General features: G+C 48.2%; 1 pseudogene across 1 annotated transcript; it reads right to left on the minus strand.

Moving 5' to 3' along the window:
• Window positions 1-1,735: 1,735 nt before the first annotated feature.
• On the minus strand, window positions 1,736-9,844 carry LOC308620050 (annotated as a pseudogene). Its single transcript has 3 exons — window positions 9,333-9,844; window positions 7,388-8,028; window positions 1,736-1,822 (listed from the first exon to the last, which is right to left on the minus strand). The product of its transcript is annotated as an uncharacterized misc_RNA (transcript).
• Between the last annotated feature and the right edge of the window lie 17,935 nt (window positions 9,845-27,779).

A 27,779-nucleotide genomic window follows, 5' to 3' on the forward strand; every position in this document is an offset into this window, starting at 1 on the left:
TGCGAGGGCTCCAGGGTGCATGGTTTGTGGTACATGGGCTCTCTCGTTGAGGCACACAAGCTCAGTAGTTGTGGCGTGCAGGCATAGTTGCCCCGCGGCATGTGGGCTATAAGTTCCCTGACCAGGGATCGAATGCAGGACCCCTGCATTGGAAGGTGGATTCTTTACCACTGGACCACCAGGGAAGTCCCTCCCCATTGATTTTTGTTTGTTTGTTTTAAAGGAGTTTTTTATTTTTAAAATAAATTTATTTATTTATTTATTTATTTATTTATTTTTGGCTGCATTGGGTCTTTGTTGTTGTGTGCAGGCTTTCTCTAGTTGCGGCGAGTGGGGGCTACTCTTCGTTGCAGTGCTTGGGCTTCTCACTGCAGTGGCTTCTCTTGTTGAGGAGCATGGGCACTAGGTGCACGGGTTTCAGTAGTTGTGGCTCATGGGCTCTAGTCTGCAGGCTCAGTAGCTGTGGCTCACAGGCTTAGTTGCTCTGTGACATGTGGGATCTTCCCAGACCAGGGCTTGAACCCGTGTCCCCTGCATTGGCAGGCGGATCCTTAACCACTGTGCCACCAGGGAAGCCCCCCCCATTGGTTTTATCATTGCCAATAATTCTACCAATCTGTCTGCCTGACCACTTTGGCTATGGGGGTCTTTCACCAATCATGAACCTAATTTTTATGTGACCTAGTCAATCAATTTTTAGTCTTATGGTTTTTATTTTTGAGATTGTGTTAGTTGTTTGTTTACAGTCTCAACCTCTGGATTCCTCTTGAAAGCACCCTGTCATTACTTCCTTTGTCAGTTTCCCCATCAGTCCCCAATTTGCAAGGAGGTCACTTGTTAAGGACAGGGATGTGGAAGGTCTCCAGACGGAAAGGCTCACCCAGAGGCCAATTACCCAGCCTCCAAGTCTCCCTTCCAGCATCCATTTTCCCCTAATCCTCTAGGCTCTGGCCTAGAAAAACTCAGTTCTCCAAAGCTCCTATGCAAATGTACAGAACTGCTCAGGAAACCGTTTCAACTGGCAGGAGAGGTGGGCAAGAGCCAGATCACAGAGCCTGAGCCTGATAAGATGGTTGCAGCATTAAAGGGTATTAGGCTGGAACTTTCTCAGACACATTAGAGTTTCTTGGAATCTCTCTCCCATGTCGTTTCTTCAATCTCTTGCTTACACTTTTCCCTTGCCTGAAAAGCCCTCTCTACCTTTGCTTGGTTAAACCCTCTTATCCTTAAGCCTCAACCTGGGCATTACTTCCAGGAAGCCTTCTCTGACCTTGCTCCACCCCACGCCCACATCTAGGTGAATGCACTTCTGAGCCTTGCACAACTCTCACTGAACTTACCACACTACATTGCAATGGTCATTTGCCTACCTGATCGTGAACTTTTGGGAAGAATCTGAATCCAATTCCCCTTTGTACTCCTAGCACTAGCTCGGGACCTTAACACATGCATAACAGCTGTTGGATGGATCTGATGGGCTTACTATGCCCTGTCCACGGTACTTGGCCTTCCTGTCCCAGCTTCATGGGCTTTGGGGAGGTTTTCATTACAGCAGAGAGGCCCCAGAAGGATGCCCTTCCAGAGGTCAGCTGGGGTGTCTCTCCCTTGGTCTGCGTGTCCAGGCTGCTTATGGGCTAGTCTCTAGCCGGGTCCTGGAGACGGCAGATCTGAGTTAGCTTTCCTGGGCCTTAGCCTCTATTGTGGATGGGGCAGGGCCTGTGAAAATTATATGTGGTTAAGTGAAGGTCAGTGAAGAACAGGACTCTCTCTCCTGGCAGTGGCCCTCCTCTTCCTGATTCCCGCATTCAGAGGTCACGTTGGACTGGAGAGCAGACCTCAGACAATGAGCGGTCCGTGGACAAGCAAGATGGAGGGAAGAGGGAATTCCCTGGTGGTCCAGTGGTTAGGACTCCGCACTTTCACTGCCGAGGGCGTGGGTTTGATCTCTGGTCGGGGAACTAAGATCCCAGAAGACATGCAGCGTAGCCAAAAATAAAGATTGAAAAAGAAAAAAAATTGAGGGAAGAGAGTCCTCCCGCCCCTTTGGCCCTGCAGCCTGCCAAGCTCAAGGCTCGGCTGCCCCCTTGTGTCCACAGCGTGAAGGACAAGGGAAACTTAATCCTAAACTGGGCTATAGGACTGGTCCCCTGGGAGTCCCCCGGCTAGGACTGGTCCCCTGGGAGCCACCCGGCTGTCTTGCCTCCTTCTCCCCAAGGGCACCCACACACGGGGACTCACATTCAGCAGGGCCACCTGCGCTGTCCCCCAGCAGTGCACTGCCCACTCAACTCACTGTTGTTTTTTGCCCTGGAGGTCTGAGGGCCTGGGATCTTCCTCTGGAAGGGAAGGCCTTGAACATTTTAAAGGGGGCTTTTCGGGACTTCCCTGGTGGGCCAGTGGTTTAGAATCCACCTTCCAATGCAGGGGGACACGGGTTCAATCCCTGGTCGGGGAACTAAGATCCCACATGCCGCGGGGCAGCTAAGCCCATGCACCGCAACTACCAAGCCCACATGCACTGTAACACGCATGCCACAACTTGAGAGGAGCCTGCACACCGCAACGAAGAGCCCGTGTGCCACAGCTAGGACCCAACGCAGCCATATATTAATTAATTAATTAATAAAACGGGCTTCTCCACCGCAATAAGCCCACGCACTGCAACAAAGAGTAGCCTCAGCTCGCCGCAAATGGAGAAAGCTCACATACAGCAACGAAGTCCCAAGGCAGCCAAAAATAAATAAATTAAATAAATAAAATTTTTTCAAAAAGAAATGGAAAATTTTATGTGAGCCAAATTTGAGGATCATAACCCGGGAAGAGCATCTCAGAAAGCTCTGAGAACTGTTCGGCCCGTTAGAACTCAAGGCACAGTTATATAAGTTTTTGAGACAGAGGGCTGTCCAACAAATGAAGTATTATTGAGTTTACATAATCCAGATCTAAGGGTCATCGTGGTAGGTCAGGTGACCCCTTACGAGATCAAGAAGGAATGTTATCATTTGAGTTATCTTGTTGGTGCTAGGAGAATGTTGCTCTTTATGGCTGAGCAGGTATTCCTGCTGATGGGGGAGGGTTGGTCGATGGGTAATGCAGATACACAATGCACAGTGTGGGGAGAGGGGCGGCCAAAATGCAGAGGAGAATTTTTTGCATTTAAACTTTTCTTGTCTTGCCATAAAATATGAACTTTATTTCACAATCATAAACATCATTTCATGATGTTTAGAAACTCTCTGAAAATGTGCCGAAGAGTTCCTATAGGTCCTCAATCCCTGGAAATAAAACAAAGACTGTCCTACAACATCTTTTGTAATGGCATCCCTCTGCTTGTTACCAATGACACAGAAATCGATGTCCTTAAATGACACAGAAATCGATGTCCTTAAATGACACAGAAATCGATGTCCTTAAATGTAGTGAATCATTGCCTTGGGCAATACTATGCAAGGGACAGATTGTACAAAGTTTTATATCTATACAACGAAATTAGCAGTGGAGCAACAAATTGCTTTAAATTTTATGGGTAGTGGCAATTCCCTGGTGGTCCAGTGGTTAGGACTCTGTGCTTCCACTGCAGGGGGCACGGGTTTGATCCCTGGTCGGGGGAGCTAAGATCCCGCATAACACGCGGCCAAAAAAAAAAAAAATTATGGCTAGTATGGAAACATAGATTAATTTTTAAATTGTCTCTTGACTCAGAAGACATTTTTTAGAAATCTACCTTGTAATATTAAAGCATCTATATGTGGGGGAATAGAATGGAGAATAATTCCTTGAAACATTGTTTGTACTAGGGGAAAAAAATAAAGCCAGGCATCCCTGTTGGCGCAGTGGTTGAGAATCTGCCTGCCAATGCAGGGGACACGGGTTCGAGCCCTGGTCTGGGAAGATGCCACATGCCGCGGAGTAACTAGGCCCGTGAGCCACAGCTACTGAGCCTGCGCGTCTGGAGCCTGTGCCCCGCAAGGGGAGAGGCCGTGATAGTGAAAGGCCCACGCACCGCGATGAAGAGTGGCCCCCGCTCGCCGCAACTAGAGAGAGCCCTCGCACAGAAACGAAGACCCAACACAGTCAAAAATAAATAAATTAATCTAAAAAAAAGACCTTTAAAAAAATAATAAATAAATTAATTAATTACATAAAACCAACTGAATGCCTAAAACACTAAATAAAGATGTTTGATTTATCTTTTAATGAATGAATAAATAAATAAATAAATAAATGGGGCTTCTCTGTGGGAGGGCTGCAGACAAGATACCCAACAGGCAGGCTGGCAGTTTCTGTCTGCCTGTTGGTTTTGCTTCCAGAGGCCTTCTCCGCATTAGTTTTGGGGAGCTCTGTCATAAAGAAGGGGGGCTGCTGGGCTTGGCACCCTTCCCCCAGGAGCTCCTGCTCTCACACCATTGACTGTGCGGGGCCCCAGTTAGGTCCGCTCATCCCAGGCATCTCCTCCCACCCCCTCTGCCTATTACTCTCCACAGCATCGCCCTGGTTGTTTCCTTCTTGGGACTTCTCACACTCTTGTTTTGGTCTACTCTATTATCACCTGCCTTCCCTGCCGCTCCCAAGTAGAATGAGGGCAGAGCCTTGTTGGACTCATTCACTGCATCCCCAGAATACAGAACTGGCCCCGCAGGGAACAGCCACTTGGCACGTGTTTCCCGACCGATGTTCCCCACACGTGCCCGATGTCCACCCATGGCTCCCATCTGGGCCAAGCTGCTTCCTCCTCCTGAAACGCCTTCATCACCCCGTCCCACCGCCACCTCCACCTCACTGCCTGGCAACCTGGTATTTACAGTTAGTTCAAGGCTCACGTTAAACATTACCTCTTTGTGATGCCTCCCTGACCTCTCCCAAATTAAGCACTTCCTTCTGTGTTCCCTCACTTCCTATAACAGCTGTCACAACTGTCTGTGAGCCCGGCAAGGGCAAGAATTGTATCATATTTGTTCTTGCACTCTCAGTGCCTGGCAGATGGCAGATGCTAAATAAATATTTACTGATGAACTCTGATGACCACTGGAGAGGCTCACAGAGCCCAATGCCCCACACTGCCCTCCTGGTCCCGCCTCCCTCTGCTCTCGCATAGGGAGCCCACACTGTAGGCAACGGAAACATCATTCACTCAGCATCTTCCCAAGGCCATGTTTTGTAACAGTATTGTTTCCTCCAGGGGGAATGCTTTTCCAACCATCATCCTCCTTTAAAACGCATCTTGGGGGCTTCCCTGGTGGCGCAGTGGTTGAGAGTCCGCCTGCCGATGAAGGAGACACGGGTTCGTGCCCCGGTCCGGGAAGATCCCACATGCCGCGGAGCGGCTGGGCCTGTGAGCCATGGCTGCTGAGCCTGCACGTCCGGAGCCTGTGCTCCGCAACAGGAGAGGCCACAGCAGAGAGAGGCCCACGTACCGCAAAAAACAAAAACAAAACAAACAAACAAACAAACAAAAAAACGCATCTTGGCTGCCACTTCCTCCATGAAAGCTTCCTCAGTTCCTGAGCAGGAACTAATCCCTCCCTCTTCTGGGTTTCCCATCATCGTCCCTCTCCCGAGCTAATTCTGCCTCACTGTAGAACTTAACAGAAGTGTGCTGCCCCTTATCTCAGCAAATTGTAAACCTTCTCCGGTCACCAGCCACGGCTCACACACATTGGTATCTCTCATCTCCCATGAAGCTAAACACTCAAATGCCCGCTCACAGGCAGCCCAAAAAGCATACACGGTAACTTGAATGTCCTGTCAAGAAGCCAATAGCTCCCAATGTGAAAACTCATGTAACTAACACTAGGACCCCAGAAGAAACTTCCCCAGGTGCACGTCCACACTTCCTGCAGGAAGGCAGAGACTGGGCACCTCAATCCTGCCAAGAGCTCCCGCCCTGGGCACCCTCCATATATGCCCTCCCACTTTGCTCTTTGCCTTGTGCTTTCCCAGCCCAGCCCAGCCCACCTTTCTGGCTGCACATGCCAGTGTATACTTGGAGCTCTCTTGGGATGGACTGTTAGCACTCAGCCTCAGGGTCCATCTACTGCAAGCAAGTTCTGGTAGCTAATCTTGATCTGACCTCAGCCTTTGGGAGTCAGCCTCACCTATAACTCATGTGGTGGCACCAGGGATAGAACTGACCCATCTCTACTACCATCCTCAGCATAAACACACACACACACACACATACATATACACACACGTGTGCACATGCCCACATACACACACAAGAATATACCCAGATGCACACACGGTGTAGAAAGTGATCAAGGGCTTAGATGTTGCAACCATGTTTAGTGTGAAGACCAATACTGGGCAAAGGTTCTGACACTCCTCACAGGGTCCAGCTTGACGCAGACACTCAACAAATATTTGTTGAATGACTAAATTGCTTGCGTGCTCACATCCAACGCCACCCACGGTCACTGATTTGACACTCTTCTGCCCCCCTGAAGCCCTGGCCTGTTCTACCATGCCAGGTGCCTGGTGCATCAGCAGTGCCCTAGAGGAATAGGGCTGCAATCTTGGTACCCAAATGTCTTCTTCTTCTTGAAGTTCACCAAACACAGTATGTTATCTCCCCTCTGGGTCTCAGTACCTGTACTAGAAGTTCCTGCCCTCCACCCCCGATTCCTTCACCTGGCTTACTCTTGGTCACCCTTTAGATCTCACTGATTTGCTTGCCACTTCTCTCAAAAAGTCTTTTCCAAGTGTCCCATCCCTGCCCCAAATTGGGTTAGGTGGGTTTCACTGGACAAAGAAGGAAAACAACTTCTCTTGCTCTTTTTAGAACTGCTTATGATATGCAGGTATAAGGTCAGCCAAACGTAAAAAAACACATGAAGTTGCTCATGTGGTTATTTACCAAGTACATTCATGTTATATCTTTGGGGTGTCACCATAACCCTGGGGAAGGGTGTGATGATTTCCATTTCAGAGATAGGAAAACTGAGGCTCTGAGATACCAGGTGCCCACCTAAAGTCACAAGAGCAAGTAAGCCAGAGAGGCAAGTGTCAAAATCCATGCGTGTGCTTTCCATTTCATGGGGTGGGGCTGCTGTACTTGCAGGGATGAGGATGCAGGTGGGGAGTGAGCGCAGAAGCTGTGTAGTCTGAATTGCCTAAAATAGGGGAGCGGGAAGGGTCTCTTCTCCTTCATTCCACGCAACGCTGAAGAGCCCTCAACACGAAGGAGGCACAGCTTTATTTCTCTGGTCCAATTCTTTTTCCCAACCCTGGGCCATTAGTGAAGCCTATTATAAACCTCTCTGTTTGAGATAAGCATCCCTATTTGCCTGGCAATCATTTGCTGGGAAGCATTCTAAGTAAAGCTGACTAAATGGAGAGGAACGCGAATGAGGTCACAGAGTGATGGTTGGAGCCCTGCCCTGCTTGCTGTCCATTCCTCCAAGTCGCTGCCTCGGTCCCTTCTCTGGGCCACCAGGAAGAAGAACCTTGTGTAGTCAGAGCAGTTATCCAAGCGGGTCTCAGTGGCCTGCGGAAACTCCTCCAGCTTCTCAATGATGAAGCCGGTCTCCTGCAGGGCCTCCCACAGGAATTTCTCTTCCAAGGGACAGTGCGGAGAACCTCTTGACCCCCACCATGAAGAAGCTGGCCTCAAAGTCCCCGCTCAGCATCAGATGGCCCCTGGGCCGGGGCAGGGTCCTGAGGTGACGCAGGGTGTGTGTCCAGGCAGGCCTGCAGGGTGGGGCAGGCAGCCTCGAGGCACAGGGAGGAAATGAGGCAGTCGGCCAGGGGCAGGACCGCAGGTTCCAGGGGCCGTTGTTTCAGGATGTCACCCTTGAGTACCCGGCGGATGGCTCTCCTTAAGCACTCCTCCTTCTCGGCCCCCCGTCTCTGGAGTGGAGGGGAAAGGAAAGAGGGGCCAGCTGGGTCATGCTTATTGCGTGGACCGCGCACATCACTCCCAGCCATTCTCTGCTTGGCGCACAGGCTCCCAGAACAGCAGGTGGCCAGTTTTACAGATGAAGAAACTGAGTCCCAGAGACAGACCTGGTCCTGAACCAGCTGTGGACAAAGTCAAGCCCAGGACCTGCCGACCCTATGGTCAGCACTCTGTCTACCTGCAGGCCCTCTGTCGGCAATGCACCCCTGGCAGGTAGCCCATTCTCTTTCTACTAGTCTGTGTTTAACACGACCCAGACAAGTGCCTCCAGAAACGGAAAGTCGGCCTGGAATCAGCTGAGCAAAACTACTAAGTGAGCTTGGGGCACTTTGTTGGGGCCCCCAGTCTCTCCATTACCTTTCCCTCCCTTTGTCCCCTGGCCACTCCACTCAATCACATTCCTGAGTATACTGGTTTCCCTATTCCAAGCACTCTTTGTTGAGGCGCCCTATGGCCCCACTGAGACCATCTGTAACATTCCAAAGATCAATCAGCAAACAGTTATTGAGTACCAACTGTATTCCAGAAACTCGCTTGGCAGTATGGGGACTCAAAGGAGAATTCAGGGCCTGCTTACAGAGCCCTTGGTCTCCCCTTCCTGTCTTGCTTCTCTTCAGCCACGAGAGATTGTGTTGAAGCAAAATATCAGTAGCATTTGGACCCTGGCAAGGGGCTTCCAAGATAAACAACAAAGCTGAGAGGAGAGAAAATGAGCTGGACCCAGGGGTCCTGGCCGACTGCTACACTTAGCCTGCTCACTTGCTCCTGGGTTCTGCTGCTACATTTTGTTTGTCTGTTTGTTGTTGTATTCGTAGGGTACAGCAGCAAATAAATTGAAGCAGGCATCAAAGGCTTAAGAAAATTTGATGGCAGAAAATTTTAATTGGGAAAATTCTGGCTATCAGGTTATGTTTTATTCTCATGTGAATGATGAAAAGATACCCATTATTTGATTTTAGTGGTCCAGCTGGCCTAGCACCTGTTTTCATGGGCTACCATGGTAAGCAGGCAGAAGAGTGGTAATGCTGAATTTGGAGCAAGGCTTTCTACACTTTCTGACGCCCGTGTAGTTTCTTTAGCCAGTGATAGGGAGAAGGCAGGCCCACTCAGGACCACCAGAGACCACAGCTCTTAGACTTTATGGGAGGAGGAAATCTGACCTCACACACTTTGAGGGCATCCCACCATGTACCATACACACATCAAGTGTATCTAAAGTCTTCCCGTAGGGGAGTTCCACATACTCTGAAGATCCAAAGTTGCTGTCATGCTCTGGCCACCCCTCCCCAGACCCACCCTAAGCCTGCCCTATGATTAAAGAAGACCAGCATCTGATTTAAAATTTGCATGGCCACCCCTCCTCCCACACTCCCCCATCTCTCCCCTCAGAGGTGAAGGAGACCTGCACCTGGTTTAAAAGTGACACTTAGTGTTTTAGCAGGAAATGGAGGACTTCATCACCCAAGGGATCCTGGTTCATCTTGAAGTAGTCCAGGTAGGACATGGGTTCAAAATTCTCCTGATAGACTTCAGGCTCCTTGGATTCTTGAAGAGCCATGGAGAGCAGTCAGCTTTGTCCAGGAAGGAGCAGCAGGAAATCTGATTCCCTGGGCCCTTCTTTTTTTTGTTTTTTCCCATAAATGTATTTATTTATTTATTTATTTATTTATTTATTTATTTATGGCTGCATTGGGTCTTCATTGCTGTGCATGGGCTTTCTCTAGTTGCAGCGAGCAGGGGCTGCTCTTCGTTGCGGTGCACGGGCTTCTCATCGCGGTGTCTTCTCTGGTTGTGGAGCACGGGCTCTAGGTGCACAGGCTTCAGTAGTTGTGGCTTGCAGGCTCTAGAGCGCAGGCTCAGTAGTTGTGGTGCACGGGCTTAGTTGCTCCACGGCATGTGAGATCTTCCCAGACCAGGGCTCGAACCTGTGTCCCCTGCATTGGCACGCGGATTCTTATCCACTGTGCCACCAGGGAAGTCCCCTTGGGTCCTTCTTGATGGGGCTCAGGCTTTGTCCTTCCCCATCCCCCCAGAACACACACTGGGATGAAGACCAAAACAGCCAATGAAGGTCGTTTCCTGAACCTGCCTGCCTTTGGCCACTCACCTCTGTCACACTCACCTCTCCAATTCCTTACCCCAGCCCCCAGGCTTTTCAGTGGCTTTGGCTTGTATGGAAGGGTTTCTAGTCTCTTTTGCTCCATTTACTGAATCCTCTTCTACAGTGATTTTTCAAACCATTTAAAAAGCATGCCTAATTTTTAAACTAAATCACCAGTGAAGCCCCAGTATAGATGAGTGACAATAGGACGGAGATGCCTTAGTTGGCTTTTAATTTTTAGCATTTTCTGAACTACACCCCCCAACACAACACCCTGGTTTCTGTCCTAGACAACTGAACGAATGTTGATAATATTTAGTAAAACAGGGAAGAGAAGAAGAAGAATGGGTTTTAGTTGAGGAGTGAGGAGGGTGAGAAGATGTGAGGAGATGGGTTTCATTTTGAGCATGCTCAACTTGAAACAGAAAAATCTAATATAACCTGGATAGAAGTCTGGAACTCATAGAGAGTTCTCAGCTGGAGCTATAGACGTTGTGGGATGAGTGTGCAAAACTGGTCTATGACTGAACTGAATTTCTTCTTCAAGTCCCATGGAAATGAGTGGTAGACATTATATCTCAATCACGTAGAGCCTTCCTTTACCAGGGGTGGGGGTGGGGAACTTACTTGGTGCCAGGCACAGGGGCTGGCACTTATTTTTTGTCCATGCTCCTGGCACCCACTGAGATTACGCTGTATAATCTGGTCTCAGATCACTGATTAACAAAGGTTGCAACATCCCCTTTTCTCAGCCTCCATGCCTGTAGCTCTCTCTCTGCCCCATTTCCATTCCCCACTCAGGAGCAAGGGCAATCACTCTTCTGCTCCTCGGGATGCTCTGGGCTGTGAAACCTTCACATCTCTCCTTCTCCTGCACCATGTTGAGAATAGGGACAAGTCTCAACACTTTCTAGCCCATACTCACGGAATGGGCACAGTTTCCTATGTTCATGGTTTCCTAAATAAACAAGGATAGAGGAGAAATAAAAATATAATTAATAACACAAATTTGTTTTTTAATATGTTGAACTCTGTAATCTGAAAACAGAAGGTAAATCTTTTTTTTTAAGTTTTCCATGGAATATTCAAAAATTGACTGTATATAAAACCACAGAGAAATTTCCCCAAAGTAGAAATAATATAAAATAATATACTCTGTTCAAAATGCCATAAAATAGATACTAATTACAAAATCAGAAAACAAGAGACTCTACCATACAGAAAACTTTTTAATTTTCTGATAAACACTTCTGGATTAATGAGAAAACCAAAACAAAAATTTTAAACTCTGTAGAAAAAAAGAAAAAAGAAAGAAAAAACTATATAGAAAGGAATTCTGCAGATAAGAATCTATAAGACACAGATAAAGCAGGGGAAGCTCCATGATTTTAAATATTTATATTGATAGATAGAACAAATAATGAATTAAGCACTTAAACTAAGGAATTAAGAAAGAATCAATATGGGGCTTCCCTGGTGGCGCAGTGGTTAATAATCTGCCTGCCAATGCAGGGGACACGGGTTCAAGCCCTGGTCCGGGAAGATCCCACATGCTGCAGAGCAACTAAGCCTGTGCACCACAACTACTGAGTCTGCGCTCTAGAGTCCACCAGCCACAACTACTGAAGCCCGCACGCGCCTAGAGCCCGTGCTCCACAACAAGAGAAGCCAGTGCAATGAGAAGCCCACACGCCACAATGAAGACCCAACACAGCCAAAAGTAAATAAATAAAAATAAAATAAATTAACTAAAAAAAAGAATCAATACATTTAAAGAAAGCAAAAGGATGAAATTGATAAAAATAAAAGCTAACATTAATAAATGAATGAACTAATAAATACAGAAGCCAGATTGAGCTCGGTGAAGGGAGATGAAGAAATGCAGACAGGATTTAAACAACACTTCAAAAGCTTGGCTGTGAAAGGGAAGAAAGATGGTGGGCAGCAGCTAAAAGTGGATGAGCCTTAGATAGAAATAGAAATGCTAAATATTTTGACAGTAGAGGAAAGGCAAGGATGGGTGCCAATACAAGTTAGACTGATAGGAGTGAGCAAGAAACTAAGAGTTCACGGCTGGAAATTGTATTTTTTTCTGAAAATGACAAGTATGGAGGTACAGATATTTGAAATTTGAGGTGAGAAACAACAGCAAATGGAGGGCAAAGACTAGAGACATACAGAATTATCAGGTATTTTCAAAGGCCTGGATAACTGGGTAGGAGTTCTTTCTTCCCAGAAGGTGGTTTTCTCCAGAGTGCTTAAAAGTCTGGGTGCAGGAAAAGTGAAGATAGTGGGTTGATTTAATGTTGGAGTTTTCCTAAGCAGGTGGAACAGAAGGCTAAATGGTAAAAGTTAGAAGAAACAGCCTTATATTCACTTATTGAAAATGCATTCATTGAACACCTCTTATGTCAGATAATAGGATAATGTTTAAGAGCATAGACTCTGCAGCTAAACTGTCTAGATTCAAAATCTAGCTCCACCATTTATAAGATATATCCTTGGACAAGTTATTTAATCTTTTTTTTCTTTTTTGCCTCTGTTTTTTAAAATCTGGAACTCATGAAGACAGTAACTTACCTCATGGAGTTGTTGAGAAGATTAAATGAGTTGATTCGAAGAACTTAGAACAGAAATTTCACTTCTGGGGACTTCCCTGATGGTGCAGTGGATAAGACTCCATGCTCCCAATGCAGGGGGGCCCAGGTTCAATCCCTGGTCAGAGAACTAGATCCCCATTGCATGTCGCAATAAAGAGTTCTCATGCCACAACTAAGGAGCCCCTGTGCCACAACTAAGGAGCTGGAGAGCCGCAACTAAGAAGCCCACGTGCTGCAACTAAGGAGCCAGTGAGCTGCAACTAAAGGAGTCCTGGAACTGCAACTAAGGAGCCCACCTGCCGCAACTAAGACCTGGTGCAACCAAATAAATAAATATTAAAAGAAAAGAAATTTCACTTCTGGCCAGTAACAAATACTGGAGTTGCCTCTCACCATAAACAGCTACAAAACTAGACAAAATGACACAACCGTTTTAAGGCTTTGGACAATAGATAGTACACAGCTGCAATCCCTCAGAGAAGGAAAACACATAAAGTGAGCACAAGAAGCTGGAAACCAGGAAGAGTCCAACAGTCCTGCTGAGCTGAGAAAGTAAAGATAGGAGTTTAGAGTTGCTATTAGAGCAAATGGAACTTGTGGGGCTGGCTGCCAGGGAGGAAGAAGTCATATAGAGGGGGCTCCAGAAGTCTATGTGGGCATGTATTCATTTGCTAGGGCTGTCACAACAAAGTACCACTAACTGGGTGGCTTAAACAACAGAAATTTATTCTCATAATTCTGGAGGCTGGAGGTCTGAAATCAAGGTGTCAGTGGGGTTGGTTTCTTCTGAGAGCTGTGAGGGAGAATGTGTTCCATGCCTCCCCACTTGTGTCCGGTGGTTTGCTGTCAATCTTTGACATTCATTGGCTTGAAGATGTATCACCTTGATCTCTCCCTTCATCTCCACGTGGCTCCTCTTTGTGCATATGTCTCTGTGTCCAATGTATTTTTTTTATAAAGGACACCACTTCTATTGGATTAGATAGATGACCTCACTCTGATGACCTCATTTTAATTTAATTACCTTTATGAAGACCCTATTTCCAAATAAAGGTCACATTATGAAGTGTTAGGGGTTCAGACGTCAACGTATCTTTTGGGGGAACACAATTTAACCCATAACAAGGGTTCCCTGTCCGTTTTTGGTCAACAAACAGGCTGCACATGCACAGGGTGAGACTTTGTAAGAAACTGGCTGCTATGGAGTTGAGGGCAGAATGGAAATATTAGAGATCACATGATGCTGCAAGTCAGTGTTCAAGCCAGAGTGGAGAGATCTTCTTGTTACAGGATGTACTGTCTCAGTATTCAGCTGAGACACTAGAAAGTTCTGCTTTGGGGAGAAGGATTATGCCCTAAAATAAAGGCTACTTTAGACTCACCCTAACAAAGCCTAAAACCAAGCCTTGACAGAGCAAGGAGAGCCTCTGATAAGTTAATTACCCGCCAAAACAAAACACAACACTCTTTAAAGGAAAACAGCATAATCCAGACTCCTTCAGATAGATCACCCACAATATCTAGCCTACAACAAAAAAATCACTACATAGGCCAAAAAGCAGGAAAATATTACCCATAAAAATAAAAGCTATCAATGGAAACAGACTCTGAGATGATCTAGCTGTTGAAATTAGCATGATGAGCATCCAGAAAGTGGTTTGAAAATACATATTCTCAGGTACCACACCTACAGCTTCTCATTAGGAAAGTCTGGGATAGGTAACCAGATATTTGAGTGTATTTTTAAATAAGCAGAAAAAACTCCATGAGTTTTGGTGCACGGCTGGTGTGGGAACCACAGAAAGTACAGTGACTGACAAGCTTCAGAGGCTGCAAGATAAAGAGGGGATTTTGTGAAGAAGTGGGAGAATTGTACAGATGTTCTGTCCAGGTGGGAGAGGCTGGGCAAGGGACTAACACACGAGATACAGTTAGCTGATCTGAAGGTTCCTTTCAGCCGTCACACCAGGGACCCTGTAAGAAGGAGCAAGGCGATTGTTACTCTCATAGCTCCTGAGTGCTTCTGAGCGGGCAGTGGTATCACCACTCCATAGACCTAAAGTACGGTCGACCAGATGACCCTACTCCACAAAGTCTCTTCAGAACATTTCCTCCTTTTCATCTCTGTCATCCAGCCCCATTTTGGGCCCTCATCATCTCATAACTGAAAAGTTAATAACAATCACCCTTTTCTTCAACAGGTCAGCAGCAGGGCAGGTGAGAAGGAGATTTAAGAGAAATAACAAACTGATGCAATGTTTGGACCTAGTTTGGCTCTTAGTTCAAACAGATCAACATTTAAAAGTTACTTTTGAAGCAATCAGGGAAATATAAATATGGACTGAGTGATGATACCAAGAAATCATTTCTAATTTTTTAAGGCATACAAATGGCATTGAAGTTACATAAGAAAAATTCTTTTTTTTAAAACTGAAGCATAGTTGATTCACAATGTTTGCTGTCTGGTATACAGCAAAGTGATTCATTCATACATATATATACATATTCTTTTTCATATTGTCTTCCATTCTGGTTCATTACAGGATATTGAATATAGTTCTCTGTGCCATAGAGTAGGACCTTGTTATTTATCAAGAAATTTCATTTTTTAAAAAAGTATACACTGAAGGATGTAGTGGGGCAGAGAAGGGAAATGACATGATGCCTGAGATTTTCTGTAGAATACTTCAACAGAAACAAAGAAAAAGAAAGAGAAGTGAAAGAAGGAGAAAGAAGGAAAGAAAGAAGAAGCAAGTGTGGCCAAATCTCGATAATGTTGAATCTGGGTGATGGGCTTTATGAGGTTCATCATATTATTCCACTTTTGTGTATCTTTGAAATTTTTCATTAAGAAGTTTTCACTAAAGAGCTAAAATAGTGTCTGGCACAGAGTAGTATATTAGTATTGGCATTTGTTGTCATAACAGTTGTGTGGCAAGCACAGTTCTTAACACTAACGATGCAGTGGCAAACACGGCCAACAGGATCCTGGTTCTCACACAGCCCACGTGCAAGGGAAGTGGGGTCTGGACCATGATAAGTAAACAAGTAAAGAAGATAATATCAGACGGTGGTAAACGTTATGAAGAAACAAACCTAAATGGGACAGTCTGGGAAGACCCCACTAAGAGGCAGTATTTGAGCCAAGACCTGAATTATAGGTGAAGGAGGCAACCAGGCCAAGATTTAGGCAGAGGGAATAGCATATGCAAAAACCTGTTCTGTCTGGGAAGAGATAGAAGGCAGTGAGTCTGGATACACTGGTAAAGGAAAGTGGGAGAAGATGGGTCAGGACAGTAGACAGTGGCCAGCAAGGAGAGAGGTATGGCTGGCTAGAAAGATGTAGTCCCATGGTAGGCAGGAATAATACAATTAGGAAAAGTCTTGCTTGTGATAACGTGAAAGACAGACCAAATATATACTGAGCCTATAGCTCTAAGAGAAACTTTGGGAAAAGGACCAGAATGATAGTGTATGTTGGTTATACTCCAGCATCTGTAGCAAGATATTATTGAGATGAGTTCAGGAAAAAAATGACAAGTTTCCAAGAGGAAATAAAAGAAAATAGGGTGTATCCAGACATTTGTGTGTTTTTGTTTTTGTTTTTGTTTGGATATAAGTAAGTTGACTGTTTCTATGCCCTATGTATTGAATAATTACAGGAAATAAGACTGGAAAAGGCTTCAAGAAATAAAGGCTCATTATTAAAAATTCTCTTACAAAAGGATTCATTTCCATGGCAAACATCAAATTAAGAGTGTTATGATTCCACCCAAGCCAGCTCTTTCAGCTGGCCCCAAGGTAGCCACTAGGAAGTTGACAAGGAGGCTTGGATTTGAGGAAGAAGAAAAATTACTAATAATAATACCAATGATAAAAGCAGTTTTGACAACTGTGTGTAGGAAAGAATTTTGGGGGTGGTTACCAGCATGAGGAATGGATTGGAAGCAAATAGATCTAAAGGTTGTTTTTTAAGAAATTGAATTGCCAAAAAAACCCATGAACCTGTTCCAGTAAAGACCCTGGGAGGTTGGAGCTTAAAATCACACTCAGCCCCTGAACTTGTACAAGTAGGAGTCAGGCTGGTGGTGAAAGCTGTGCTGTCCTGAGGGAAGCCCACCTCCCAGAACCCACTTCAGATGGGCCAGGACACATAACGGTCAAGAAATGATTTCCAAGAAGCTGGAGCCAGGGATTTCAGAGAACAATGGACAAGGGGGTTCCTCCCAGACCGGAGATTCAGAACTTTCCCCATTGCCAGGGCAGGGGGTCTTCATGAGTATCTGTGTACAAGGCCTCCACCATCCCTGTGGACTACGGACTTGGATGTGTCCCATTCTTCCCATGGCAAAAGATGATTTTTATTGTAAAGGAGACTGTAGTGGATTGGATGGTGTCTTCCCCAAATTCATGTCCACTGTAACCTCAGCATATGACCTTACTTGGAAGTGGGGTCTTTGCAGATGTGGTTAAGGTAAGGATTGAGATGAGCTCATAGTGGATTAGGGAGGACCCGAAATCCAATGAGAATGTCCTTAAAAGAGACAGAAACGACACACACAGACACACAGGGAAGAAGACCAGGTAAACACAGAGGCAGGGATGCTGCCACAAGCCAGGGAATGCCAGGAGCCCCAGGAGCTAAAAGAGACCAGAAAAAAATCCTCCCCTAGAGTCTTCAGAGGGAATGTGGCCCTACTGACACTTTGGTTTTGGATTTCTGGCTTCTACCCCTGTGAGAAATCAAGTTTCTGTTGGTTGAAGCCCTCAAGTTGTGGCAACTTGTCATGATAGCCTTAGGAAAGTGATGCAGGGGATACCACCTTTTACAAACCTCTTCCCAACAATAATACAAATGACCCCTGCTCACATGATTGTTAGAAATGAGTCACCTGGCCACACCTAACTGCAAGAGAAATATAACCTTCATTTATACCAAGAAAGGGCAGAAAACTGATTACTGCAGAAAGTGGTTTTACCAAATGTTTCCACACTGCCCAGCATGGACCGTTGTCATTTATGATAGCTGTGTACCGTGGATGGGGGTGGGATACAGGTAACTTGCTTTTCATTCAAAGAGCTGATGGTGAGGATTGCGCATCACCCAGAGACCCATAAATTTTGAAACAGATACAATGACAGGATGGAATTTGGGGTTATTTCTCTTTGGGAGTGAGTATGTTCCAAGTGTGGGAAGAAGAGTGTAAACAGATATTTGGTGGCCAGAAGGACAGACTGTGGCAGAAATTGCTAGTTCTTCACCAACACTCAATCTCTCCTTCCTCTGAATGTAGCTGGAAGACATTTTCTGTCCCCCTTGCAGTTAGATGTGGCCATGGGATGGAGAGTACAATCCAAGGGAACGAAAGCAGGAAAGATACATATCATTGCTGGGCCAAGGTTTTTAAAAAGCAGGCACGTCCCCTTCAAACTCTGTCTCCCCTTCTTCTGGAAGATGAAGACGATGACAGGGCCTCCAGGGATGGCAGAACCACAGGATGTAGAGAAGAGCCACCTGTCAACCAAAAACATCTACCTTGGATAGCTGAAGGAGTGAGAAATAAACTTCTATTATATTTGAGGCATTGTGTACTTTGGATCTGTTTGTTATAGCAGCTAGCATTATCCTACATACCCAATGGAAGAGACAGGCATGGATGTGTGTGGACAGGGCTTCTGAAAAAGGCATGGTACGTTTGAGACGCCTGCTCGACAGTAAAATGTATGTGTCAGCTAAGCAGCTGAGTCTGGAACTCAGTGGAAAACTCAAGACGAGAGAGAAAAATTCGGGAGTCATTAGCACATATAAAAGTGACAGAAGTAGACACCACAGGGAGAAGTATATAGTTAAGGTCAGAGGATCAGGGAAGCATTCGGAGATAGTCTAATATAATATCCAAAGTTCAGTAGAGGAAGATGAAGAAGCCAGCCAATGAGACTGAGAAGTAGCAGCCCTTAGGGTAGGGGATAAAACCAGGAGAGTAAGCGTTTCCAAAAGGAGCCAGGGATCTAGAAAGCTGCTGAGAGATCAAGCAAAGTGAAGACAGCAAAGTAGCCATGGTATCAATATTTTGGAAGATGGAGCCACTGATGACCTTGATAGGACAATTTCAATGGAGTAAAAGAGATAAAACCCAGATCAGAAAAGGTTGTAAGAAAAATGAAAGAGGACAATGTGTATAGACAGCTGTCTGTAGAATTTTGCTGTTCAAAGAAGGAGGATTTGGGTGTTAACTGAAGAGGGACATTGGGTCAGGGAAAGTTTGTTAAAATGGCAGGTATTTGTAAAGCTGATGGGAATACTTTGGTTGAAAGGGAGAAATGGATGCCGAAGGGAGAAAAGTATGGAAGCAAAGAGTTTGGAAAGATAGGGAGGATGGGACCCAGAGGCCAGGAGGAGCAGTTGACCTTCGATAGGAGGATGGACAGAGAATCCACCAGACACGTCACTCTGGGTCTCACGTTATTAGGCTTCTTGGTCATAGGGGTTAAAGATGGCCTGGTCTCATGAAGGCAGGCGGGCAGGCGGGCAGGCAGGCAGGCAGGCGGGCAGGCGGGCAGGTGGGCAGGCAGAGATCTGGGCTAATGTTGTGTTGCTCTTGGTGCTTATTTTCTTTCGTTGTCCTTGAGACTTCAGAGAAATCTAATTTCAATGTTCCAGGCTGGTCTCAGCTGTGCTCCCAGGAATTAAGGGAAAGGTCAAGTGCCAGGGCTTGGGATCACCAGCGTTAAGGAAGAAGGCTAAATGGAAAGAGATTTCTGAGAATAAGGTGGATATCAATCAAATTAAACTTGCATGGTCCAATCCCCACCCCCAGCCCTACTCCCGCCACTTTGTGGCTTCCTCCCTTCCCAGATGGGGATTTATTAGGAAGAGCCTTTTCCTTTCTCTGCCCATCAGACCAACCATCATGCATGCATTTCCCCCTTCTCACCACCTAGTGTCACTAGAATCTCACTCTATGCTGGCCCTCACACTGACCCAGGTGGAGGGAGAAACTCAAGTGAAATGCTGCTTCTTAAACAAGTGCTAACAGGTGACGTGGAGCCAGAGGTATCCTTTGCTCTGAGGATCTTTCCAGTTGGCAAGAGTCATAGAATCTTAGAAGCTTAGCGTTGGGAAGGGTCTTCCAAACCATTCAGTTGAATCCATTTGAGATGGCCAGAGGTGCCAAGAGGCATGGAGAGAGACAAAATGACCCAGCCTAAGACCACTTCCAGTCAAATCATTTGTAGACCCAAATGTCCAAGGCATGGGAGAGTCCACTGCCTCCTGGAGAATTCTGTGGAGGGTTTGGGTACAGGCATGGGCTCACCTGCTGTATTAAAAGGGAAGTTCTAGTTAGAGACAGGAGCTGACTTTAGCAGCCCTCCATTGTGGCTTTCCTAGGCTCTCTGAAGGTTCTCAGGAAGTAAGAGTTGGTCCCATTGCCCCTGCCTCCTGCTGCCACCTCCCAGGCCCTCAGGGATGGACCTGGGGCCGCCTGAGCTCCTGTGCACCCCTCCCTTGGCCTGCCTGCCTCTCTCCCAGTAGCAAAGCTTTTGAGGAGTTGGATTTCCCGGAGGCTGATCTTCCTTCAGTGTAAGACGAGGCCCCGTGGATCCCTGGGGTTTGGGATGGCTGGCAGCATCTTCCCATCCAGCCTTTTGGGATGGGAAGAGCAGGATTTGACAAGGCCAGTTGGTCAGTAGGGGCACAGCTGGGAGAAAAAGGGTCAGGATAGAAACATCGACTCACGAGAACTTCTGGAAAGTGCAAGTGAACTTCCTCCCAAGTAGTTTAAGGTGGTTCTTTTCTGGCGCAAACCTGGACCACACTTTCCCCTCACACAGCCCGACCTGGTATAGCAGGGACCCCAAAGGAACCAAAGTCCCTTACAAGGGGATGTGCTTTCCCAGCGCCTTTCCAGACCTGCCAGAGCGGTAGAGGCACCCTGCAGCTAGTGTCCACTAGGTGGTGACAGAGTCCCAGTGATGCCAGCAGAGGCTCCTGGGTCCTGGTTATGAGGGCTCCCTCCAGCCCTGGAAATGAATGTCTAGGCCACCGGCACCCCATTTCAGGCCAGCCCTGAGCCTGTCCACCTACCCCGCCAATTTATTACTTTCATTTTATAGCACTGTGACGTTTAGAAAGCTGATTCACATGCCTGCTTCAGCTGACAATGTCCTGAAGGTAGACAGGGCAGGCATTACTGTACCCCAGTTTACAGTTGAGGAAAAGGGACCTCAGAGCAGTTTTGAGTTACAGTCAAGGTCACACAGTGAATGGCAGACTGGCCTCAGACTCAGGTTCTCTTGACTCTCGACATCAGGTTCTTTCAGCCAGAACTCAGCTGCCCCTGATCCTTAGGGGGTGCCCAGCACAGCAGCCATCACGCTGTCAGTCAGAGCAGAGCTGGATCCTTGATTCCACGGGGCCATATGCTGCACCCTGATGGGGCCCATCTGGTCTTCAAAATGCTGCCAGGCCCCAAGGCCAGGGCCCAGCTCTACCTCATGGGACTTGAGGGCACTCAGAGAAGCAGACAGTGCCAGGCAGCATGGTGACACTACCTTGCAGAAGCCTGCAGCTGGCCCCGCCCTCCAGACCTGCCCAGGTGTGAGTGGTGGAGGGGATGGGCCTGTGGCCGAGACTGGACTTAGGTCTGCCCTGGGAAAGGCTACTGAGAGTGAAGGAAAGGCTCTCGTGCCCAAGTTCCCGGCAAATTCTGGCAGGAATGTGAACGAGGCAGAAAAAGCCGGGAGATAGAGGCTTTGATTCAACACAGGACTTCCCGCCTCATTACAAGGAGTTGAAGCCGTGAGAACATACAACTGAACGGAAATTGTCAAACCTGGGTGGGTTGGGACCACCAGGGGAGGACATCTTCTGGACAGGCAGCCTGGTGGAGAGGAAAGAACAGAGCTGATGGAATGAGAAGTCTTGGCTTCAAGCCCCACCTTCACCGCCGACTGCTTAGAGTCACAGCCTCAGTTTACCCATCTGTAAAATGTGGCCAGTGCTCAGCACCTCACAGGAGCTGTGAAGACAGAAGGGAGGCTTCCAAGAGTCCCCCAAATAGCAGATCCCTCTGGGGGTGAGTGGAGGGGTGTCGAGTGCTCCTGCCCTATTGAAGAATCAGAACCAAAGAAGGAGCCTCTCCCTTGGGTCAGGGAGTATGTAGGGCGAAGGCCATGACTTTCTCCTTGTTGTCCAGCCCCGGGGGCTCCATGAGGGGACAGACTTGGGGGCTGGGTGCCAGGCTGCATCTCTGCACCCGCCCCCTGGGGAGAGGCGGAAGAACGTCGTGAGCAGCAGCTTTGCTATTAATGTAGTCAGTAAATAAGTAAAGGAGGGCTTAAGCTTAGTGTACGGCCATCAGTTTAGAACTACAGGGTAATTAGCGCTGCAGGGGGCTGCAGAGTCAGGTTTAAATGAGTGAGTTCACTTTCACTGAGACGCCCCCGGGAGAGCAGAAAACATAGCCCAGAGACGAGCCCACCCTCCTGTCAGCCCACCAGGGCCAAGGGCTGGGGGTGGGGATGGCGGGGTCCAGAGCCACAGAGAGAGCTGGGGGATGGCCCCCCATCATGGCCGGGGACCAGGTGTCTACACACGCGTGTACACGTGCACACACACACACACACACACTCCCGTACACACACAGCGATGCCCAGGCAGCACCCTGCCTGAGATGCGCCGCTATCCTGGGCTGGTGGCTCCTCCCTTTGCACGTGACAATCACAGTTCAGGCGTCTCTATGAACTGACATGGGCACGTGTGAGGGGAAGCAGGGCCGCCTCTGCTGAGGTCCGTACGCAGCCAGTGACATGCACACGTGGAGGTGCCTGGGTGGCAGGTGATGGGCACCTACTTACCCAGTTCCACCGTCCCTGGCAACTCCGACCTCAACCCCTGATGCTAACTGACTCTCCTTCCCTCCTTCTCCCCGTCTTTCTCCCATCTGTTTATTCAACAAAGATTTATTGGGTACCGACTGTGTGCCAGACAGCGCTAGGCTCTGGGAATATGAAGATACACAACACACAATTCCTGCTCTCAGGGAACTTAATGTTGGGTTAATGGTGACAGTTAAGAAAGTGGATGATCACAGTGCACTAGGACAATGGGACCAGAGGGGCACCAAATTCAGCCTCAGGGCGACCAGGGGAAGCTTCTCTGAGAGACTAGGGTTTGCGCTGAGACCTGAATAATGAGAAGGTGAGACCAAAGGGAGGTGAGTGTGTGGCGGTGATGCAGTTCCTAGAAGAGGAAACAGCACACGCAAAGGCCCACAGGGGACGAGCTCGGTGTCCGGAAACCATCTGCGGCCAGGAGCACAGGGTGGGGGGTGGCTGAGGACACTTGCGGGGGGGTGGGGTGATCCTGAGATGAGGCTGGGATGGTGGGCAGGGGGTTTTATCGTGGAGGGTCTTGTAAGCCTTGTTCAGGAGTCTGAATTCCATCTGAAGAGTCATGAGGGACTTTAATCAAAGGAGTGACATGATGCCATTTGCATTTCTGGGAAATCCCTCTGGCTGCCACAAAGCAGAGGGTGGACAGAGGGAGGGAGAGCACCTGGGGTCAGTACCTTCCTGTTCTCTCCCCTTCCTGGTGGGGGGGGTGGTGAGGGGCTCTGGGGCAGCCGGGTGGTGAGCCCTGGCAGTATTGAGCTGGACGGAGAAGGCTGTGGCCTTGGACTCAGCTGGACATCTCTGTCTGCTCACCTGCCGCAACTTGCCGGAGTCTTTAGCAAGTCTCTACTGGCTCTGCCCCTGGCTCTCCCACCTCTGGTGGGAGGGGGGCCCCTCAGAGCGGCCGGAAGGAGAGCAGTTAAGGCTGATACGTGTGGCCCCAGTGCCCGCCAGAACCCCAGGAGCCTCAGCCAGGAAGGGACGTTGCGCCTCTGTGTGGGCCTGGGCGGGGTCCCACCTAAGTCCCTGGCGACGCATCCAAGAGGGATGCAGCCCCTCCCTCGGCGGCCTGGCCCCTCCTCTGACCCCAGCAGAGCGCCCTCTTGGCAAGTCCGGTCCTGGAGGAGGCTGCCCATCGCGGAGGACTGGGGCAGAGGGCAGCTGCGCCTGGGCTGGCGGGGGGTGGGCAGGGGGCGGGCTGGGGGACTGAGTCAGGCCAGGGAGCGTTCTCAGGCTGGCCTGGCCAGGGCCCCTTTCTCTCCATGAGATCATATCTGGGTCAAAGAGCATGTAAAGCAGGCAGACCCCAGCGGCCACACAAAGCCCATTCAGCCCGGCCCCTATTCACTCACCTCCTCTCCCTCAGAGACCGCGCACTGCGACCCCAGCGCAGCGCCTAAGCCCCAGCTTTGATGTCCAAGAACAGAAAACGGCGATTAAGTGTTGTTTTAAAGAGGGAGCGCTCGTTGCCCTCCCATCTGTCAAGAGAAAGCTGAGGCCTGACGGGGAGGAGGGGATGCAGGGGACTGTGAAGAGGCGTGGGGAGCGAGCAGGGACCCCGGGAAGAAAGGGCTGGCTGGATGGCTTGGAGGAATGGCGCAGAGGCTCAGAATCAAACCAGATATATTTGGGGCAAAGGATTGTTTTCCAAGATGAGAAATATGGGGAGAGGAAAAGAACGCTGGAGAGACACAAAGGCCAAAAGAAAACCCCAAGAGAAATGAGAGAGAGAGAGAGAGAGAGAGAAGGGGAGAGGAGTGGAGAGAAGGGAGAAAGGTTGGGTGAGAGGAACAGAGAGAGACGAGGCGAAGGAAAAATGACAGACCAGAGCAGAGAGGCCAGGAGAGGAGAGAAGAAAGTACAGCAGGACAGAGCAGCCACCCGGCAGAGGGACCGTCATCCGTCCAGGGAGGCAAGTGTAGCCCCAGGTGCTTTGCAGCTCACAACCTAGGGTCACATAGACCCCAGCCCAGGGTCCCAGAGCACAGGGGCTGAAAGGCCCCTCTTCCAGTCAGCGCCCAGAGCGGGCAGGTTAGGCAGGGAATTGGGCCTCCCTGCAGGCTGGTGCCCGGAGGGTATCACATGGAGGATGGCTCCCAGTGACTCCCGCATGATGCTGGAGGCCAGGCTGGCCCCTGAGGCCTGGCACTGGTTTCACACCCTGGAGGGGCCGTCACCACACTCCCTGCTGTGTTCCTAAGTCTTGGTGTCGAGACGGATTATTTTGATTATTCTGGTCAGCGCTGAGCAGGTCGGACGGCCTTGGGCAGAGGTGTTGAGCCAGCGTGTCTGAGATTGGGTGGAATTGGCTTTCCGGCTACATTTACCGGCAGGGCAATGCTCCCATCCCCAGGGAGAGGAAAGCGGACACACCCAGAGAAGCAGTCTGGGCCCTGAGACGGCGGGGTGGGAGGAGTCGAGCCCATCACATTTTGTGCAAATGTTTTATTCTGCGAGTGGTGATGCTGGGCTTGCACCCCCAGCTCAATCTCCTTTCTGCACTCGGCCCAGCTGCCAGACCCAAGGACCTTTAACTGGGTGGCAGCTTCTTGTTGAGAAACTGATGAAACTCACTTGGCTGAGAGGAAGAAGAAGAAAACATCTGTATAATAAAGACCAGACAGGAGCCCCCTGCCTCTGGAGTCAGGAAAGAATGAACCTGATTTGGAATCAAGAGATCTAGATGCAGGTTCTGCTACTCACCAGCTGTGTGATCGGAATGCGTTATAACCTAAGCAAACATTCCAACCCAGTGGCTTAGAATGTCAGCTCCTGAGGGCAGTGGGTTGTCTGCTCTATTCCTGCTGTATTCCCATGGCTTACGACGGTAACTGTGCAAGTTAATGGATGAACGTCCATGTTGAAGGGATAAATGGACAAGTGCCTGCTTCATACGTTCATTGTACCAAGGATCAAATGCTATTTGTGTATTTAATGCTATTTTTTAAACTAAAACTTATTTGATAAATATGTCATGAAGGTGGGTATGCACCTCACAAATGTGGCATAAAAGTGCCACATAAGTGAGGCTGGGGTGTAATGTATTCTCTTTCCCATCCCCAGACAGAAATCTTGGATCCTCCCCACCCAAGAAAAGGCAGAAGGGGCAAAGCACTTTTTAAAAAGGGGGGACACTTCAAGCCAGAGACAACTGAATTAACTTTATTCTCTTCTAACTGCAGATTCAAGGTATACAACTGAACATTGCTATTTTTCTTATGAGACTTATAAATAAAAATACAAAAAATGTTCACTACAAAAAAATCTACTGTTAGTAGGATGTAAAAAATATTCTCTTTGCTATAGAAGGCACAAACTTCACTTAGTGACACATGGAGAGAGAAAAAAACCTGCAGCAGTAAATTCATTTTTTTTTCTTTTTCTTTTTAAACCTTGTCAGAAACACTGAAATTACAAAGAAACGCATCAATCTACACGAAACGAAGGCAGATGCGGAAAGCTGCAACCAGGACCGCACAAGTTCGGGTGAACTGCTTCTGGGCTAGGACAGATAGGGCTGGCGAGCACAATGCAGGGTCGCAGGGCTGGGCTGGGGCCAGAGGGGGCAAGAAGAAGGGGACAGTGAAAGAGAGAATGAAACAAACAGAAGTGAGAGGGGAGGGAAGGGAGGAGGGATGGAGGGAGGGAGAGAGAGAAGAGAGAGAGAGAGAGAGAGAGAGAGAGATTTGTACAAAAAGTAACCAGTAAAATTGAAGAAACAAAATTGGGCAACCTCCTAAAATTAGGCTAAGAGGAGGTGCTGAGGTAGACATGAACTAGAACATCAATTAATTAAAAACACTATTCTGTAATACAGAGCAATTGGACTGGCACTTGTGCTGTCAGGACAGAAGACAAGCCATGAAAACAAACAGATAACAAAACAAAACATAATACCCAAACCAAAAGGCTTAGTTTTGCTTGGTCCAGCAGGGCAGCAGAGCCCTCAGTGCTATAATTTACATACATATATATATATATATATATTTATCTTTATATATATGGGTCGGATGTCATGGTGCACCACCACGGCCTCTTAACCTTACAAAGATCATGCATAACACTATGTGAACAACTCCTATGACACACACCAGGAGGCTGGTACCCTGTCTGCAAACTGGGATGCCAAGGACTCAGGGAGGCGGGGCTTCAGGCTAACAGGCCTGCGGGGCCTGAACACGCTCTCCCCAGCCCTTTTCCCCTGACCCAACTCCCCTGGTCTGTCTTGCACTCCTCCTGGTCGGCTGTGCCTTTCTCCTCCACCCATCAGCCTCACTGCGTAGGAATAGTCTGGCCTTCTTCCCTCCTACCGAAATATCCAGGTTAAGTGCCGCCATGAAGCTCCAGGAAGGAGGAAACAAGATGGGAGGGGAAAAAAGATTTAACATAGCCCTAGGAGGAACGAACACAGTCCGATCTTTCCCCCCTTTTCTGTCCTATGTCTCGTGCCCCCAGCTCTCACCCTCGTTGGGCTTGCAGGGAATTGGCCACAAATCTCCCCCAGTCCCCCCAGAGTCAGAAGGCTGCCCCCGCCACTGGTCACTCCCCTGTAAGGAGATGAGCCAAAGGGCCCCGTCCCTCCAAGGCCTCAACACCCCAGCAGCCAGTTGTACCAATAGCATCCGGAAGGGTACCAGACACTTGTGAAAAACTGCAGCAGGTTTTCTTTTTTTTTCTTTTCTAAACGTGGAAAAACTGTTCAGGCACAAAGATTAAACAAGCCCGCGTTGCATCCCTGGATTGTACGGAATCACTGGGTCCCCCAGCCTCCCTTCCCACCCCTATACCCCAGATCTCCCTTCCCCGTATTCGTGGCCTCCTCCAAAGCAGCCCAAAGCAGCAATGATATGTACTATTTTATATCTCTCTCTTGCTATATATATATCTCTCTATATATTTGTCTATCCTATATACACATAGGATTTTAATGCTTTGAATGAGTGAAGGAGTGAATAGGGAAAGAGCACATGAGTGAGGGGGAAATGTCACCAAAAGCATTAAGGGACACGCTTATAGGAGCCGAACATAGGAAAGGAACTATTAATCCACTTGGACTTTCCAGGCTGGAGAAAGCTCACTGTGCTGGGTAAGGCAGTAGCAAGTAGGGTTGTCAGCAGTACCACAGCCAAAGGCAGCAGGGTGACCAAGGGGCCAGATGGCAAAGGAGAGGGATCTCACCTGGGGAGAGAGCAGTCTCCACCCTCCTCGTCTCCTTAGCCCTCTTTGTGCAGACACATCTAAAGCCTCCAGATAATTTCTGACCCTCACCTTGGCCATTAGGCCTGGC

This window comes from Mesoplodon bidens (genome assembly GCF_964165515.1).
Source record: "Mesoplodon bidens genome assembly, chromosome: 7".
Taxonomy (NCBI): Eukaryota; Metazoa; Chordata; class Mammalia; order Artiodactyla; family Ziphiidae; genus Mesoplodon; species Mesoplodon bidens.